The sequence below is a fragment of the Cylas formicarius genome, unplaced genomic scaffold, assembly GCF_029955315.1.
Source record: "Cylas formicarius isolate icCylForm1 unplaced genomic scaffold, icCylForm1.1 PGA_scaffold_7__23_contigs__length_41026272, whole genome shotgun sequence".
NCBI lineage: Eukaryota > Metazoa > Arthropoda > Insecta > Coleoptera > Brentidae > Cylas > Cylas formicarius.
The window spans coordinates 28,939,607-28,959,097 of record NW_026844352.1 but is presented as its reverse complement, the minus strand read 5'-3'; the positions used below and the strand labels follow the sequence as shown (position 1 = coordinate 28,959,097).

Below are 19,491 nucleotides of genomic sequence, written 5' to 3'. Positions count from 1 at the left end.
CAATAAGAGTAAACGTGGTGCGAAAACGTTCCATGGTTAATCGAATTAACTGCTCTGATGGACGATTTTGTCGACGATAAAATGGTCGTAGTGCGCTACACGTATTCCGCACAGAACCATTGTTTTCGAAATAAAATTGCACTATTTGCAAGCGTTGTTCAGGCGTGAGTCTATTCATGATGAATTGCCAAACCAAACTGAGAATAAATCACTTGACAGCTGTTAAATCGGTCGCCATCTTGAACAGTAATGCCAACTTAAAGTTCTATACATCGAAAAAAAACAAATTATTACAGTAGCCTGTGGAAATTCTTAAAATTAACAACTAAGTATCATTTGATATGGTGAGGTCACTGCTCGTTCGCTCTGTATCCTCTCCTAGTTTACTGTTCTTGCATCCGATCTGTATCCCTGGCACAGACTCACCAAAATCCTGAAAGGCCAAAGTAATTCAATAGTTGTAAGTACACTTTTTCTGTACTTTTCCTACAGCATTGACTATGTCTTGCCTGCTGTATCTTCTTGACAGAAGAAGCATATCTACAAGTTCCATCCTGCGAAAATTTCATTAAAAACTGAAAATTAATTCATTCTCAAAAATTTTAGTCTGGCATTAAACGCAAATATCATAGTAATTTCCACGTTCTTAATTATTACGCCGGGTTAGTTGATATCAACGCAGAACCAATTGACGTAGAACTGAATAGAACTCCAAATTTAAACCACTAGTAAATTCGCTGGATTTCGGTGAAATCCTGAACGGTTGATCGATTTTTCGACAGGACATGTAAAAGTTTCTGGAGTAAACGAAAAACCCTTATAGATCGAGTAATTAACGAGTTTTAAACTTATTCCCAGCCATTCCCCGGTTCGAAATCGCGATTTAAAATTAATACCGAAAAGTTTTGCCGCCATCGTGTCTCGGGACTTGACGCAGAATGTTTAATTAGACAGAACACTCTACTCATGATGTTTAATGAACATTATAGGTAGTTAGAGGCTGAAGTTTTGATTTCCATCCCCGAAAATTTATATCTTTAATTTCCTGAGGGACGTCAGGAATTGCGCGGGAGGGTCGTTGTTCGAAACTTGGAGACGAAAAAAGCCGCGTGCTAATTCGGGGATTTTAATCAAATTTCTAAGTTTAATAGGACACGGGAAAAGAGATAAGTTTTAAAGCGGAGTCGGAAGAAAATTTAATTCTGGAAAAGTGTTCTCTGTCGGATTTGCAAAGAAAATTATAGTGCACCGTGCAACGTTTCTATTAATCAAACTTGAAAAGAAAACTTTTTTTATAAGGTGGGCTTAACCTAGGAAATTGTGCTGGCATCCAGAGAGTCGAAATTAAATTTGGAATATGGTAAAAGCGTGCTACTCGATTCGAGAAAAACAACAAACAAAATTATATAAACTTGTTCTGGATTTCTCCTGTTGACTTCTTCACAGCGCTGTTTGAAACTGTTTCTATCTCAGTTTCATCTCTATCAAAAATCTCTGTGCATACGTATATTAAAGTTCTAAAAATGTTAATAACACAAATTTCTTTCAGTCTGAGTTTCAGTTTCAGACAGCGCTCTGAAAAAACCAGCAGCACGTTTGGCGAAACATCAGCGAGACAGAATCGACACCCGACCAGATAGATAGATATAAGAAAGTGACCATTTGCTTTTGTATACAATGCAACAAGATTATTACCTAAAGTTTCGGAATTTAAATTCAGGTAAGATTGTGGTCCGTTTAATATTCTTTGGTTTGGTATACTACTCAGTTTCAGTTTATTAGTAATCATTCTTATTTCGTGTATAATACAGCGTATGTTGAATCGTGTGCGAATTATGCAAATATGTGCGAGTCTAGTGTATCTCAGGAGATGCTCCCGCCCAAATGTAGAAAACACTATTCTATTGAGACTAAGGAAGTTATAAACAATAAAATGCCAGCAATCAAGCATCTTTAGAAGAAACGACCACATTGACGAAAATTCCAACATCAACTGTATGAAAAATTTCAGAGAGGGAAAGAAGAAGCGATGCTGACATTTTCTCGAGTGCAGATGAAAGTGATCAAGATATAATACGGCGTAAAATTTACCAATTATACGAGGAACAAAGCGTGCCTACATTAGATATCCTAATTCGGAGGTTTGAAAAAGATGAAACCGGTGTTAAATGTGGCAGAACTACCTTATGCAAGTGTATTCAACACATGGGTTTTAGAATTAAAAAAAGGCCAATTATTTATTAGGATGAATCCTGGTTCGACACTTATGATACCCCGGAAAAAAACACGAAGGAATCGAAAGGCACAAACCGTAGCGTTTATTAACATTTATCGGAGAATTCATTAAGTCAAGTGTTGTGAAAGATGCAAACTCTCTTGATTTCTAATTCGTGTCTAGAAGGCTTTGAGTTATTTCCAAATATAAAAAGAGTTAAGGCCTGTAACCCTCGCCGGCTAACGGTTGGGACCCTGGTTAGCTCAATTATTATCAAACCTGACCAGTCGGTATTGTAGGGCAGAGCATCAGAGACGGATTTTTTAAAAATATAAAAATTAAATATTTTATTATGTCTATTTTGGGTATAATAATAGCCCAATAGAACTAATAGAATATACGATGTCATTATACAAAGTGTCCAGCATAAGATCATGTACACCGTGTGATAAATAAAACGACTCCCTATCTGGAAACCTATAGGAGATACGAAAAAAAGTTTCGTACAAAAGTTTCTTAGACTCTGCTGAAGATTTAAAATCTTATAATTTTGTTGATACAGGGTGTCCCAGAAGTGTCCTCTCCGACATCAACTTTGTTATTTTAAATGGAACACCCTGTATATATCGTCATTTTTGGAATCCTCGGTTAAAATAAAGATCACTTTCTTAAAAAATTGCTATTCGAATTTTGTATAGTTTAGGCAGAAAATGAGGTTATGTGTTTTTTTCATGTTTTGATTGCCCCATATAAAATTGTATTGTGACACTACTGATCCAGGTATTACAACGAAACTTTAACCACAAACTAAGGAAATGATGCACTACTTAATCAGTTTGAGTGATGCGCCTCAGCTTATACAGAGTGCACCAAATAGGTGGTGTGGTTTAGGCGAATTTAATTAACAATTTCTCAGGATTTTCAAATGGAACATCCTATATTTTTATTCAGATATCAATTCTAGGACAAAAGACAAAGTAAGTTCGTTTTTTATCTTATATTTAAATTTTACTGACTTTTTGAGGTATTCGGGGTTGAAGATATCAACGATAAAAATTCTTGTTGAGTTTAAAGCTGCCCACATTATATATATAGCAAAGACACGATACTACTTCTTTTGGAGATATAATACTCCGGATATACGAATAAAACCTATTGCTGATGTCCATTAATAAGTGGACATTTTGAAAAAAATCGACTCTATACTACACACTTTAAGAGATCAACAAAATCATAATATTTTAAGTCTTCAGGAGAGTCCAAGAAACTTTTGCACGAAACTTTTTTTCTATGGGTTTCCAGATAATTTAGTTCGTCGTTTTATTTGGCACAAGGTGTACACGGGGATATTGGAAACTGCAAGAGATACTTAAATGGAAGAAAAGTTGATAGTAGGCCTAAATTTTTTTTGACGCCATTTTTAGCATCGACATTTTAGCTCCTGTATTAATGTGGTTTTTGAAAAACATATACTTATACATACGCTACTTTTCTTTCGTTTAAGCGACGCTATATCTCTTACAGTTTCCAATATCCCCATGTACATCATCTTATACTGTATATATACAAGTACAAATGTATACATTTTAAATGATAACTACCCGATTAATTCTATTTCACTCTCGGAGTCATTCTTAAGATGAATTACAATTAAATACATGTTATTTTGTATGAAAATTTAAGAATCATCAATTTTTATAATGGAATATTATTAATTACATTTTTATTTAATTTATTACTCTGAGACTTCTGCCTTTACTCTGCACTGCTTGACTTTACTCGACGCCACAAATGTTCTATGAATTTGAAAATACAACAACATAGAGGAAGACGCAAAACGGTATGCTAAACTATTACCTATATATTATTTTTAATGGTATATAAGTTTAACACTTCCACTCTCTGGTAGCTGAATTCGAAATAAACATCGTTTTGTAACAAATATTTTTGAATTTTGGATTTTGTACCAGGAGATTGTGATCATTTGCGCTAACCATTACAACGATACTGGAGCCCTTATTTTGGACGGGTCCTAAAAACCAGTCTCCTAATTCCCTGTCCATATTCGACTTGTTCAAAATAGTAATAGTTTTAGACACCCTTAATATCGAAGAGGACGCGCTATAGTTTCTTAAATGTAATTTTAAATTCTTTTTAACGATTCAAAAATATACAGGCTACATCAAATTTTTTTTTATGTCCATTAAACTGTTAATTTTACAAACATTATACTTAGATTTGATATTTTAATAATGTTTTTATGGAAGCACAAAATATTTAATAGCAAAAAAAGTTAGAGCGATTTTCAACAAATGCACATTTTTCTGATTGCGAAAAGGCAAAAACGGATTTTGATAAACTAGAGAACGGAGAATTGTGGATGAACAATATTTTTGGCCCACCGTTTTTGTGTTATAAAGCCATATGTTTGTCATGCAAGAAAACAGTGATATATCGCTATTTAAAAAAACTTTTATAAGGCGCGAAAAATGAACATTAGACTATAAAAAAATGTACACGTCAGCGAATTCTACGTCAAAACATATAACAAAATCCACTGTTATCTATTGAGTAACACAATACATTTTCCATTATTCGGTTTCAAAATAAAAATTCTGTTTTCAAACATTTTTTTTAAAACTATATTTCAGTACAGTTCATAATAATAATGATGAAATATGAAATACAGTTTGCTTCCAGAATATAAGCTACGAAGAATATAAAGTATTTTTGCAGCTAATATTGTTCAATTCCATTCAAAATGCGAATAATTTTTTTAAACCCTGAATTTCATTTAAATACCAAACTTCCCAAACTAACCATAGCTAAGTCTAAAAGAGGTAATTTTGTTAATAAAAATGGGCAGAAGCAATTGATCAGGCAGACGCCCAAAAAAAGATGGAGATCCGTAAAAATGGGTGATCAATCTAGATGATGCTTAAATTACGAATTGCTGAATAAACGTAATCTATTCGGAGCACCGAGAAAAAATGCCTGTCAGTGGCTAAAGCTCTTAAAAAATTCTCATTCTAGAAGCAGGAAATCGCAATAGAAAATCCTATTCCCACCATTATTGAATCCAAAACGTCACTTTTTGTTTTCGCTCGCAGTTAATCTTTCACGAAATTTATGCAGAAGATCTCGCAGATACATAGCCTTTTTTGCCGTAATATTGAAGGATAGCAGTTAGATCGGCCTTGACATATGAACCCTCATAAGTACGGTAAAAGTTGACAAGGGTCTGACTGTTCATTTTAAAGGGAGGATTATCAAGGGGCATTTGCCTATCAATCAGTATTACCCAAAAAAGCAAACGTTATTAAAAAACCCTTTTTAGTCTTACGGCGATACATATAGCAGTAGTGCTCAAAATTTTACTGAAACAACTTCAGGGTTTAACGAAAAAAGGATAATGGCGCTAACTAACTGAATAGACGGTTACTAAGTTACAAAAATGCAACGCAATACTAATGTAATATAATATGGCGGCATTCTATGGAGGAAAAAGATTTCGTTTTGTAATCAATATTTACATTCAACGGATTTGTTTCGATATTCTTATAATCAATTTGATATTCGATATTTGCTTCAACGGATATATTACACACAGGGTTCAAAAAACTTATAGACCCGCAACATGTTTTTATTCGTTTTTAACCAGCACACCCAATTCTCACGTAGTAAAGTCCGACCTAGGATTCAGCACATGGAATATTGGAAGTCTCTATGAAACCGGAAAACTTGAAAGTGTTCAGGAAACAGAACCCAGGATCATGGAGTCACGACGTTGTTATATTTCACCACCCTGGTAACAACAACACAATAGAAATGGAGTCGATATTTTTATAAACATAATTTTAATTCTGCAGTGACATGGCAGCCCATTTGATATCAATATCTTGAAATATATGCACTTTCAGCAGAGAAAAAATATGGGAACGAAGTTGAGGTCTACTGCCAGCAGCTCAAGCTAAAAAAGTTTTTACTAAACAGACAGCTTCTCAAAACCATATGAAAGTTTGACCTCCACCTCTTCAAAGCTTTTACCCTGACCGACTGACTACGACTGTCATTCGAGTAGATAAACTGTCTGATATTAATCGGTAGAGGTTGGTCATTGGTATATATGCTATATAGAGTTGACGCCAGCACACTTCCCTAAAGTTCTTTCTATTGGTTTTTCCATCTTCTGTTTGCTCTGGAGTAGAGTATCAATCCTGCGGGTGAGGTAGAAGTTATGTGAACCTTTATAGATTTTTTTAAGCGACTGGCTGTAGTTAATTGTGTCATATGCTGCTGTAAGGTCAATAAATACAATACCAATGATCTGCCTCAAAGCCATCCTCGATAAAGTGAGCCAAATTAAATATCTGTCCGCCGCAGTTCTTGCCTGGTCGAAAACCGAATTATTGTGGGATAAACTTCTAATGAGAGTCTTTCGAACATCTTTCGAAGATGACTTCATTTTAGTTAAACTCTTTAATAATGTATACAATGTATACAATGAAACAAGTTGAGAAGTCTTAGGAGCATCATTCATCGGAGAATAAAGAGAAAATACGAAGGTGATCTGGATGAGACATGTTCACTTTAAATATACTTCTTCAAAAATATCGCGACCAAATTAAAAACAACTTATGTGTGCATCTTCCTGATTTCTTATTTGTGCTTTTATTCTTGCGAAAGGTTACCATCAAATCAACTTTAAAATTCTCTTCCTCGACTGAGCGAATACGATATTTCCCTCCAGAACTTAGATTTGCTAAAATTCCTTCAATTATGATTCTATCCAAGAGAGGTCTACTCCATTAATAGAAAAATGAAACATTTCCTATGATCATAAATAAACCATAATCAGCATCAAATTGTTGTGTGCCATAAATAAGAATCAAATGGTTACGATAACAACAACTAACTCCTCATCGGGAACAATTTCAAGTCGTAATATACCTAAAAAGAGAGTTGCGAACGAGAATAGGCATTGTGTTTAATAAGTTGTCAGTTATACAAAGAAGAAAAGAAAGGAACTAGGGCCAATAAGATTTGAAGAAGTGTGTTAGGCTTAGACTTATTACTTGGAAAAATAAAAGAAAAAATGTACAAACCCCTTATACATTCCGTCCGCTCTATGATCGGATTAAAACCTGATGCAGTAAATATGTTAAGTTAAAGTAGGTATACGTTCGCTATCACTGATCATGATGAAAATTACACAGTCTGCTGTTTCGGAGAACCAGTGCTTCCAGAACAAATAACGTTTTTATTTAGTTATCAAATCAAAAGTTGTGTTCGTTGATATGTGGAAGTTTTAGGCATTTTTTTATCTCAGACTCTATTAAACTATATTGCGATAATTACTGAGCTGTACTACTATGATTGTAATATTAGATAAATAAAGTGGCATTTCCTGAAAATAATTCCTAAGTACTTACCTACTCTAATTTTCTAGATTCATTTTTACATATTATTTCTAATTATATAAGTATTTTCTTGAGAATAACCAATAATTAATAATTACTAATTCATTTCAGTAATCCCTTTTACAATAAAAGGCCAAGTTAATTGGCCCTTGTGATGGATATGTTTCCATCGAAGCACACCGGGTTCAGAAGCGTCGAAATCAAATACACACACTATACTAAAGGAGTGTATTACTATACGTGAAAAAAAAGCAACAAATACAAATTGCATGAACCAGTCGTAACGACCCACGTCCATCAGATCAAAATCAAACAAATCAATAAAACAGAACGAACGTGAACACTGTTCGTTTCCCAAAAAGGAACTGAGACGGCGCTCCGCACGTCACTGCCGCACAGTACACTCCGACCAATTTTGACACCATTTTTATACTTACCGTTCATGATACAGATTGCCGAATTAAGTTTTAAATAAATAATTCTCTTAACTTGGCGGCGGAATACGGAGATGGAACCTCCGCACAGGAGGTCAATCGATTGTTCGATATTCCCGGTTTTTTCCCGTTCAACCTTTGACACGGTATTGTTGTTGATTTAAACGGTTTGAATTATGCATGAGAACATTGTGGTTTTTCGGCTTTCATGTTACGCAGCCACCGCCGCCTCCGCGGCGTGATGTATTGCCCCCCCGCTTCCAAAAGTGAGGAAAAGGAGAATAAAAGAAAATCTCGTGAAGATACTTACCCGGACAGGAGCCACAGTTCGGGAGTTCAGCCTGAAACAGAGGAGATTAATTAGCGGCTTTTGCGGATAAAAATATGGGCATCTGGGTTTTATTAAAAATAAAAAATTAACAACTGTTATTACTTAGTAACCTATATAATCAATCATATTTTCTAAAAATCAAGAAACTGTTACTAATTGCTATGGAAAACTACAACTATACAGCACTGTGAACATGTTCCAAATATTATCATGCATAGGGTGGCCGTTCATCTTGGGACACAACCGTATCTCAGAAACAATAGGGGATGGCGCCCAAAGTTACATACACAAATCTTTAATTTATTTCAGTGATATATATGCAGGGTGTTCCCTTTTTCGTGGGCAAGTATCAACTTTTTTATTTTAATTGGAACACCTGGTATAATACTTTCTTTTTTTAATAATGTCCTATACCTAAGTCTAACCGTTTTTACATTTTTAATTTTTTTTGCGTAAAATGACGTGTGCAACACATAAAATATACGCCAATTTGCCAATAAGTTTTGGTTAGTTAGTTAGTTGTAGACAAAGGATTCGAATAACGATTTCGTAAGAAATTTCGATACATATTAACACATACAACAAAAAGTACAACGCCGTCATAGCCACCTTACTCTAACTGCACTTATATGGCAACAGTATATTATTTGTGATTGATAAATGTTTAAAAGGAAATATTTCAAAAAGTAAAAACATTAGGCAACCCTATAAAAAATGCCTTAATTTTTAATTCTAAATATGACAAGATTATAAAAATAGGTAGTTTCCATTTAAAAAAGGAGTTTTTTGGCAGTTTTTTAATTAATTTTTCGCGTACCTTGTATTAATATGTAACGAAACTTCTTATGAAATCCTTTGTTTGAGTCATACAGTGTCTACAACAAAACTTGCTCAACTGAAACAATAAATGCTTTCGAATGAAGAAATTGGCAGATATTTTAAAGTAATATCCAAGTTGTTGCATTTAAAATAAGAAATATATAATATTCGCCTATGAAAAATGAAATGCACTGTATATATAAAATTAAAATAAATTAAAGGTTTGCAATACACCAATTAACTGTTATATGTAACTTTTGGCTCTATCCCCTATAGTTTCTGAAATAAAATAAACGGCCCATCCCGTACATTATGTGTAATAATTAAAAATATAGTTGTGGGGGATTTTACCCCTGATGTTTTTTTGGTTCGGTATTTGAAGGGCGAATTTTGAGCACGATATTGATGGTAATGTAGTGGTGATCCAAAATTTCATAGGGCGTCAAATTAGGCCCTTTTTCTATAGCGCGCTCGTTCACTTTGTACCTACAAGTTGTAAGGTACTGCTCGTACTAACAACAAACATTTCTTATGTACCATGATTGAGAATCCCGAACAATAATAATATAATAACTAAATAATAAGAATATAAAACCTGCGTGGACGGTTTTTTCTAAAATAGGACATCGATATATCTCACTAAGCTATTTATTTTGGTTAAAAAAAATATTCCACTTAATTTTGTAGAAAATTTTCTATTATAATATGAGTAAAAAATAGACATTTCACATAAGCCATTATACTTTGATGAAGCAATAAGGAGATCAAGTTTTTTAAAATCCGTTCAACATTTCACTTTAGTTCTTTAGATAGGTTAGCTTTAAAAAGCATACATTTTTTGATACAGTTTAAGAAATCTGAAAATATTTTCCACGGTCTTCTTTTGAATTTTTTAAAACAGGAAACCATTTCTCATTCTTATCTGACCACTCTGTACAGCGGCGCCAGTTTTTGAGATCAATTTCGATTTAAAAAATGTTATTTTGCGGCAAGTGTATCTTTTTGATAAAAATATTTGTTAATTTGTTGTCAAAAATTGCATTGCAGGGAAAGCATTACAGCAATATTTTTCGCAATAATTTTTCAAGGTGGGAACGCCAAATTTCAAAATAGTAGGGTGCACCTTTTGCAAAATTATTACTTAAAATAATCTTGAATAATCAAGGTTGGGTGTTTCAGACCTCTACCACATTTCGAAAGCATTTTTCGGGAATGTTCATAGGAGAACTTTTTTTTATAGTTTATTTTATTTCTGTTTCTTTATTTACCGTGGCGAGCCATTTGGGATGCTTCCGGCAGGTTGGCCATGTAAAGTTCAGATAAATTGCAACGATAGTGTTCCACGTTATATTTTTTAGAACCTACACATCTCGAATCGTTCCTAAATTAGAGTGAAGTAAATAAAAACTTGTATAAAGAGTGAGGCCAATAGAAATAAGAAGTTTGAATTGTTTTGCACTTAGGCTAAGCAGATTGTTTATTTATCAATATTATCGCAAGGGGTCGAAATTTAAATCTGTTTTACTTGGCCTAATATTTTTAATTTTAGTGCCGTATTATGATGTTACGTTCACTAAATTTAATACTTTTAATATTTAACGCAGTTAATTATTTGTTGATTAATATGCATGTTATATAATTAAGTATATATTATTTAATAGATATTTAATATGGAACCGTTGATAATCAAGTTAGAGAGGATTTTACAAGTGAATATCTATTTTTGAATAGTTATGGTTAGTTTTTAGTCTAATTATTGTAGGTTGAAACAAATAAATGGCCTAAAAATCAGTAGGTTATCCACAGATTTCCCTTCGCTACAAAAATTTTCCTTTCTTTTCTTTTTTTTTTGTTGACAACGATTTTCCCACAGCGAGGACGCCGGTTTGCTTTCCTCTTTTCCGCAAATTTCCGAACAAATGAAAATTAATTTTGGAATAAAATGTTGATGCAGATTCGCCAAATTTGTTTTCGTAACGAACGCCGAGTAACGTGGAACTTTTTTTCGCTGCAAACGAAAGGGGAGCGGCAAGGTAAAGTTAATGAAGTGCCTAAAGTTGGAAGAATTATTTCCTCGCCATAACAAATTAAAATCTTTTGAGGGTGCCAACAATTTTTCTGAGCTTTTCTTTCATAATCTGATTAAAATTTGAATAATCATCGAGGGCGAACCAATAGAACATAAACACAATGTACCGCAATTTCCGAGTCAGAATTACATTGGGTGTGTATAGAAAATTAAAAAAGGAAAAGTTACTAGTAACGAAAAAAATATTTAACAATTTTGACATTATTAATAACAAAATCATGATCTTGATATCAAATATTGAAATTCTCTATCCACCTCAATAACATTTTACAATACGCTCTTAAAGTTTTTGAGTGTTAAACAAAACGTCTCTATTATTTCTAAGGATATTCACGTCTCCTTGTAGTTTCTGCCGCAAGTCCTGCCAGGAATTAAATTCTTGAGCATATACCAAATTCTTCAACTATAATCGCAATCAAGAAGCCTAGACGGTTTAAGGCTTCCTCGGTGGCCACACGAATTCACTTCCACGGCCAGCCCAGGTCTTGTAAGAATATGTTTAGGCGGTGCTGAATGAAGTCCAATCAAAAAACAGAAATTACTCTACATCAAACTCTCAACTTCAACCTGAATATATCTTGATGTGAAATTTATACTATTTCATTTTTTAAGTATTTATTTACGACCTTAACAAGAGTATATTTTTATGAAAAATGGAATATTGCGTCAGATTATTATTATTATACTATATTAAAAAAATTACAATTAATTAAAAAGCTCTAAATTTATTGTTTTCAGCAAAAAAATTACTTGTATAATTTAAAACTGTTAAACTAACATACTTACAGACATTTGAATTTACAAGGCATATATATTTCTTGCACAGGACTTCCTGGTGCTCATACTTTTTACATGTAATTTAATAGTCCCTTTATCGTAAATAATATGTCTACTAAATATTTATAAGCTTTTTCCAGTTATATTATGTGGCTTACTAAACCAAAATTCAACCAGTGGCGCATATCAAAACTGTGTCGACAGCAGCTCTCTTCAAATACATATAAATACTCATTTTAAAAATGTATGGTTGATAAAAATTTCTGTTCAAAATAGTAATAATAATGATAATAAAATCCACTTGTTTTCATTCCAAATAATTTCAAATAATTCCAATTAAGTTAAAATGTTCGCCAGCTGAAAAATAAGGCTGTATATTTTCATATATAGAGGGAGGCCCTCAGCGCATGCACCTAAAGTTAACACATTAACCTGCACTCTTTTTTTTTAATGGTGACCTCCACACACTTAACACGTTTTTATCCGTATAAATTTAATAAAGTCTTGGCATATTTTAGGACAATACTGATACGAAAGTGCGACATCAACATACTTCTAATGTAGGTAAAACAAGCAAAAAAAAGAGTTTTTAAAACAATTCAAAAAAATCTGTGTCTGCCGATCTTTCGTCTATATAAGAAAATATCCGGATGGGTTTTCATAACGAATGCAATCACAGACCAGCGGGATTTGAAATAAAACGATGTCCGTAAAATCGCTTTTGAAAAATATAAATTTTATGCGTCCACTTTATATTTTGTCGAATAAATCACAATAAGGATTCTGCATCGTCAACAAACGCTGCTATATAATCATATAATTCCATTCTTCATTTATGTTTATATTTCTGATGTTGCCGAACCGGATCTTCCTTTTGACATCAAAGTTGACAATAAAACGACGAAAACTGCTCCCGGTTTACATAAATGCGAATTCTTAAAACGACTGCTCCCACTGCTGGCTACACACCAACGAAATTCTAGTTAATACTGTTTTCATTATTGTTAAAAGGTCCGCGTTGTCTGTTCCATTTAAAGCAGTCAGGGTGGCGGGATAAAATTTGATTACGTTATTCTCGTCGGGAATTTTTTGCGCACATTCGACATTTTAACGTTAAGTACGCTGTGTCAATTTTGGTCGACCGACATTCAAGTCAATGCTGAAATAACGGTTCGAGGAACATTTGAAACATTTCATAAAACTTCGTTGTACCTGGACTGTTTTCGAAAAATATTTTTTCTCGTCAAAATGTGATATTTTTTTATTGTATGCGTACACTTTAACGCTAACTCGAATCACACGGTCACTGGCGTCCTGCTATGATTTTTTTTCATTTTCTACCGAACACAAAATATTGTTGACTGGGTGTGTTCCTTCCAACCGGAATTGAATTTTGTTTTCTTCGCTTATTCGGAATTATGAGTATATGGCTCGAAAAGAATCGGACGTAGCTTCTGTGTGGTACAGATGAGAGTTTTTTTTGCATGTCAACAATGTAAAGTTGCCATAGTATTACTTACTTGTGCCAATCGCAAGCTAGAGCACCATCAAGGTAGGCCTTATATAGAAGACAGGAGATTGTCATTTTTCGTTTCGTTATATTAATCCATAGATTGTTTGAATTGCCAAACAATTAGCACAAATATCGAATCCATTGCTCTTACTCGTCCAATGTTTTCTACACGACACTCTAAAACACCCAATACTCAAATTCTCACTTCAGAACGTCATTAGACATTGCGCGACACTTTCAGCCTATTCGGTACTTTAGTCACGGATTGGGAGTGATTGGAGCAGATTGTCTGATAATAATTTGGCGCTTTCCTGTCATACTAGCGTGTCAAATTAAACTCGTTTATAAAACTTGTTCCAAAATAGACTATTAAAAATTTTAAATAACAAATAATAACACTAATATCATTTAGCCCTATTCGTTTTTTAGAAGATTTGTTAGAAGGGGTGAATGAAATCACTGAAATTTTCTCAGTCAAACAAATCTTAAAGGATCCTGATTTTTAAAAAGGCGCAATATCCAAAAAAAAAATTCTGAGTATGGTCCAATAAAGGGATTAGGGCTAAACATATTTGAAATTGCATTACAAAGTCTAAAAGTGAAGACGATTTACACATGCGGGCTATAAATTCGCAAAGCGCATGTGCGAAATGTCCCAGAATATTTCTGAAATGTTTCGGAAATGATTTTCTTTGATGATGAATTTTATTTGATTCTGGGCTCTAATTATAAATAAAAATACATTTTTACTTGCTGAATACGAAAAAATTAAAATGCGCAATACCTATTTTTATTTTCAAAAAGATTAATTACATTGTCTTCCAGGTTATATTAAGGTTATATTACAGCTTACTACAAATTTAAACAAAAATATAAATATAAGGGTTATTTAAGATATTTATAAAAAAACAGTATTTTAATTTTTGCATTAAAAACAAGTGGTATGTTGAAATGTCACTGAGAGATACAGGACTCCAGGTCTCAAAAACGATTTTTTTTAAAGCAACCCTTATTATGGTCGATAATGTGATAAAAAGGTAATTTTTTTTTAAATAAGTGAGAGAATGTGAGAATAATTAAGATAATACAAAAAACGCTCGAAAACTGGACATCTGGTAAATTGTTCAAAACTGTTGTTCAAAAATATTGACATACAATACAAGCATTTTTACTTTTATATTAAATTTATATTTAAATTTTCCAAACTTGGCGGCTAGGTTGTAAGAAACGTACTTGAGAACAAAAAAGCCCCCAAAAAAAAGTTTTTGAAACACCATCAAAACTGTCAGTACCATACAGTTTTGGCCCAAGTAAGATTTGACTTAAAACATTGAATGAACTTGCTATAGTAACAGGGTTTTAAGTCTCTGGTCCTTCGTTAAAGTTTGTCGTTAATAATAATAATAATCCTAAGTAGTTACTTACCCGTACCAATCAGATAAGTGAGTAAATAGTAAGATAAACTTCCGTCAATAAATAAAATCTTTTTAATAAAATCCAAATCCACGATCGAATACCCGGCCCGAATTTCAATTTTCAGTCCAATGGGTTTTATTTCCAATACGTTTAGGTATTTATTGGTAATGGCGCTGTTTTCATTTCGGTTTATTGTTTTCTCGACCTTATAAAGAAAATTTAACGCTTTTCCCCTTATAAAAGTTTCAAGTTTTTATTATCCTTCACGTCTCCGAAAACCACTTCACTGCAAATTAGTTTCCGTTATAAATTTTTACAGCCGCTGTTTCGAAATTTATTTTCATTTCCGGTTGGGATTAATTTTATATCGATCCTTGTCGCGTAGAAATGTGAACTATTTCATCGGTGCTTGTCGTTTTCTATTACAAAGATGGCGTCGTTAAACGGTATTTACAGCAGCGGAAACGCGTGTGGTGGGGAATTCGATCAATCGATTTCCCCTATTTATTTTATCATTAGAGACTTTTTGCGCCCCTGAAATTTCACCCTCATGTCACTTTGTTAAGTCTATTTTTCTGTTTATTAAAGTTAAAAAAATAGATTTATTCTGGGTTTCACTCTTTATTTAAAAGAAAAAATTTAATCACAGTCACAACCTTTCTAATCTATAATAAATTTATAAAAATTGAATAGCTACAAAAATTTACCTCCAAATCACTGACTCAAATATGTAATGACCATTGATGCTTTTTGGACAAACAAACTAGTCAAATAAAATATCGTATGATTGCTGATAACATCGACTATGCTTTAAACTTCAGTAAAGGGATAAAGTAAATCGGCGCCAAAATATGAGGTGCAAAAAGTCCCTATTATATCCATAGGAAGCTCGATAAGCCCTTAATATTTGGGGAGGGCTGTCGGATAGATCATACATCAGATTACGAATGCACGTTAATTTTATTCTTAACGTGCCATATTCATTTAAGGGATGTTGGCGACGATTGTGGCAAATTCTTCACGGTACTGTGCAGCTCTGAAGACCAGTCTCTAATATTTTGAAGCCTTCCGATGCCACATTTTCCCTCAATCTTTCCTCTACGATTCGCGACAGAAATTCGTACTACGTGTTTGCAAATATATGACTCAGATTATTTGCAATAATTAGCCTTCAGGGTCCAAACCCCTACGCCATATAGTAATACCGAATAGCACTTTACGAAACGATAACGTAATTTTATAAATGTCGCTCTGGCTAGTTCTATTCTGATTCGAATCTCCGTGTCTGGATCTAAATCTTCAGCTGCCGAGATACTTAAATTTAGAGATATGTTAGATCTGTTCGCCATTAGCCGAAATTGTTAAACACATACTTGGTGTTCTGCTTATTACCTTCGTTTTTTTCACATTAATTCTTAAGCCGATAAATTCTCCCTGTGTCGATAAGGCTTCTTGACTTTCAGCAACGATGATAATGATGATCATCAGCGTAACGAAGGTTGTTGATTGAATGACCATTGATTTTTATACCGTCATCTGTATTATGGACAGCGCGGTCAGAAATAACTCTCATGGATCCTGTTTGGTTAATGTAGAGCTTATTTATCAAATATATGTTGGCTTTTACTTGATGAAAATCCATTTATCAAAATAAATAACAACTAAAAGTTCAGAATTTCACGAAATTATATATTATGACATGATAATGTCTTTATCAAATGTACATTTGATAATGACACGGTGTTGTCGAAACAATTGTCATGTCATAATATATAATTTCGTGAAAATCTGAACTTTTAGTTCTTATTTATTTTGATCAAATAAATGGCCTTATTATTCAGATTCGGCATTTTTGTAATAACATGCTTAGACTGAAGTGTACCTGAGTCCATATTGAGTGGACCCAATTTCTGTGTTGCATCGACTGTAGATCCTTCCATCAATTATTTTAATAAAAAGCTTTAAAACTTGGGTCATTAAGCTGATCATTCGGAACTGATCGCAACTATTAGCATTCTGATTTTTCGGTATAGGCACAAAGATTGAATGCTGCAGTATGCTAGGAAAACTTAAAACATTGTCGTGATAGTATAAATATGATGCTGATGCTAAAGACACCTCACGTTTTCTGTGAAGTCTATGAAGCATATTTTAACTTTCCTATTTGGAATCAAGATAAGCTATGAATTCCGCATGTAGCTTGTAGTTAGTGTAAAATATGTTTAGAAGGTAAGCAATTTTTAATTAAACGGTGAATCAAATAAAAGGGACATATTAATTTTTATTTATATATTTTAGATTAGTATCGAAGTGAGAAAAGGTCTATGGCAGTTGCAATACCATGGAAAAAGTACATAGCAAGTTAGGGTTGATGAAACAATTTGTTAAGAAATTGGATGAAACTTCAGAAGCTTCTGAGTACTTTAAAACGTTTTTTCCGAAGTTGTCAGATGCAAAGGTTATGCTGGAGTTTTTGTTGGTCCGCAAGTTAGACATATTTTCTCAGATGAAATGATGTCCAACGCTGCTAACTCGCATTCAAAAAGCAAGTTGGAACAGTTTTAAAGCGGTAGTTTTTGGATATTTACAAAATACTACAGAATATTTGTACAGCTACATTTTCAGTGAGCATTGGATGATGTTTAGCAATTAAGAAAACGGCAGTATCGTCTGCGAACAGTCATGCTATCACTAGGGACGAACAGCAACAAATCGTTAATATAAATGATAAATAGCAACGGTCCAACGACCGAGCCCAGAGGAACGCCACTTTTCACAGGTAGGACGATATCACTCGACTCACCTCCATAGTCAATATACTGAAACCTGTTATCGAGACATGATCCGATTAATTTTAATTTTTTTTTAATTTTAATTCTAATTTATTTACGAGTGGGCCACACAGTCGAAGGCTTTATTAAGGTCATACAAGAGTGCCATTGAACCACCCTGCCTACAAAATACGAACTGCGATTCATTTTTTCGGTAACTTTATAATAACAATGGGACTGAAATTATTTCACTAAATCTGAAGGAAATTCGCCACTCGAAAATATTGCATTTGTTATAACTATCAAAGGACCTACAATACACTTTATGGTGTGCTTTAGTATTTTTGAATTTAAACTGAAGCAGTCAGTGGAATATGAATGACTTAGGCTCACAATAATAGACTGTATTCAAAAAGACAGATTGGCGAGGGGATGAATTTTTTCTTAAATGCACATAAAATTTTATCCTTGGTGTATGAGTGGACGCTATTAAATCTTTAACTATACTCGCGAAGAATTTATTGAATTTATCTTACGTAATGGATTTGGGTGTAACCCTTGAAGGTCGACTATTATCATGAAAGCCTTTACTCATGTTGGCTTTTACTCAGAAGACGGATCGGGAGTAGAGGATACTCGACACCTAGCTTTAGAAAAATCACATAATATCTTTTATTTTTGAGGTCACGGTTGAACCAAGCTAGCAGAGGACGGACTGAATTACCACGCTTAACTTGGAAATATTTTTAAATATTTGTGATATAAATCGGGAGTAGTTGTTTTCTAGCAAGAGATGAATCGCCACCTTCAAGGGCGTCTGATTTGAAAATAATTCTCAACTATGGTATAAATATCTAAATATCAGATCAGAGAGTAAACAGAGTGGGGGCTATGTTTACAAGAAAATTATTAATGTTATTTGGCGTAGTATTAGTCACACGCGTATTGTCGGTAAATGTAGATGGAAAACTTCAGTAGTTAGAACTTCAGAAGTCAAGTTAAATTTAATATTAAAATCACCAGTAATAAGAATGTTCCTTTTTTGACAGTAAAGCTCGATCAAAATAAGCTATAATCTAGACATGAACTGATAAGGGTCACTTGCCGATCTGTATTCATTGATAAGTACGATATTCCTGCGGACTAACCCAATACCGCAAAATTCTGCGTGGATATTTAGAGAGTGTTTGTCTAAATCTGAGATTTCGCATAAAATTTTGGAGACTTTTGGAGGCATAACCTTCGGGGCACATAGACCGAATCTGTTCCACTTTGATCTCCGCAACGATAGCTTCAGGTATTCTTCAATGTCACTAGGTTTTGTACTCTGAAACTGTGCTCTCTTGGTCGCCACTGTTATGTAGTTTGCAGGAAATTGCGTAGTTAAGGTTTCCAACTATTGGTTGAAGCCTGGCGGTGTGACCGGGACGAGTTGGTCTCCCTGCTTCTTTTGCGGCGGATAGCAGTTACTAGTTGAACCCGACACATGGCCTAAGGTGTCCACGGAAGCCTAATTGATTTCGTCGCATTTATTTCTCGCTGCTGGGGGTGTAGTCTTCTTGACGTTACTTGGCTTATCAAGTTTGGTTGAATTATTTGCGTTATTAACTAAAGCGGAAACAGTCAGGCAAACGTTGGTTGCTAATTGTTTCCTTTGCATAACCATATTTATGACATACCGTAAGGAATATTTTAAAGTTATTCTT

The 19,491-nt window shown here is 33.7% G+C and overlaps 1 protein-coding gene across 3 annotated transcripts in view; it reads right to left on the bottom strand.

Annotated features, from left to right (window-relative positions):
• LOC132704574 (leucine-rich repeat-containing protein 24-like) overlaps positions 1 to 19,491 on the bottom strand; it is a 244,422-nt gene that overhangs the window by 116,900 nt on the left and 108,031 nt on the right. For all 3 annotated transcript variants that reach the window (XM_060674655.1, XM_060674657.1, XM_060674656.1), the window contains one exon: positions 8,380 to 8,410. The gene's annotated coding sequence lies outside the window, so the exon portion shown is untranslated. The remainder of the gene's footprint in view (positions 1 to 8,379; positions 8,411 to 19,491) is intronic.